Genomic DNA, 1090 nt, shown 5'->3' with positions numbered 1-1090 from the left:
TTCTTCATTTTTGATAAGTCGGCTCTGATTTTTTGCTTTTAGCTGAAATTAATTTTTAAAATTAAAATATTTAATAAGTTTAAAAAATTATTTACTTTTCACATCATTCTCAGTACTAGATTTTTGTCCGTCATCGTTGAGTTCCTAATTGTTCACTTCTATTAAATTAATGCAATAACTACTGTATCTTACCCAAATAATTGTATTATCCAATAACAATTCCCTTAGTCCTTTTGATTGAAGGTGTTTTATATTTTGAAGAACAGTAGCAATGAAGGATCCAGTCAGACTCATGGGAACAAAGCAGGTAATAGCAATAGAATGTGAATCACTGACATTCATAATACGAATATCTCCAATGTGAGCCCCTGAGGCTTTTCGCACTACATCTTTAACATCACCAACAGTGCAAGTAAGAGGGGTTTGATCAAGAACCAATACAATGGTCTCTCTCTCGAGAGGTCTTGGACTCCTTACAACTTCCAGTGATTCATTAAGCTCATCTTGTAGCACCTTACAGAATTCTTCTACTTCAGCCTTGTATGCTTCAAGAGGATCAAAAGCTTCTGAGACATTAAAATGGCTCACAATAACTTCCAGACAATTAATGTCAATGAGATTACAGTTCCCCTTTACTGCGTTAAGAATATCATTAGTTGTTTCTAAATGTTTGTTGGAGAATTCTGGTTTATGTGGAAAGCAATCACTGAGTAACATCCTCATTTGACCTGGATTGATATTCTTTTTTTCAATGGCACATCTTGCTGCATAGAATGCTGAACCAAATTTACACCTCAATGAGCTAAACTCAGGATCCTTATTTAATGGAAAATATACTGGCCCTAATAAAACACAATGACATGTAATGTAACAAAAAATAATCTGACCTCCAATGGAGACTGAAGATGCTGATGAGATTTCTTCTATTAAAGTAACTATAACTAAAAATTAACATTTTAATTGTACCTTCAGAACTTGATTGGTCAAGAATTTTGAGTTGACAGTGAAGTTCAGAAATCATCTTGCCTTCAGGAAATAATACTTCTGTATAGAAATATATGATTACAGAGTTTTGAAAATAGACACTAAC

At 33.1% G+C, this 1090-nt stretch overlaps 1 long non-coding RNA gene across 1 annotated transcript; it reads right to left on the bottom strand.

Annotated features, from left to right (window-relative positions):
• Nucleotides 1–13: 13 nt before the first annotated feature.
• Nucleotides 14–423, bottom strand: LOC109593546 (uncharacterized). Its single transcript, XR_002191023.1, has 3 exons — nt 193–423; nt 96–144; nt 14–42 (listed from the first exon to the last, which is right to left on the bottom strand). It is a non-coding gene; the product is annotated as an uncharacterized LOC109593546 (long non-coding RNA).
• Between the last annotated feature and the right edge of the window lie 667 nt (nt 424–1090).

This window comes from Amphimedon queenslandica, unplaced genomic scaffold (genome assembly GCF_000090795.2).
Source record: "Amphimedon queenslandica unplaced genomic scaffold, v1.1 AMPQUscaffold_980_Cont27004, whole genome shotgun sequence".
NCBI classification, from domain to species: domain Eukaryota; kingdom Metazoa; phylum Porifera; class Demospongiae; order Haplosclerida; family Niphatidae; genus Amphimedon; species Amphimedon queenslandica.
The sequence above is the reverse complement of the archived record's forward strand: the minus strand, read 5'-3'. Positions and strand labels throughout refer to the sequence as shown.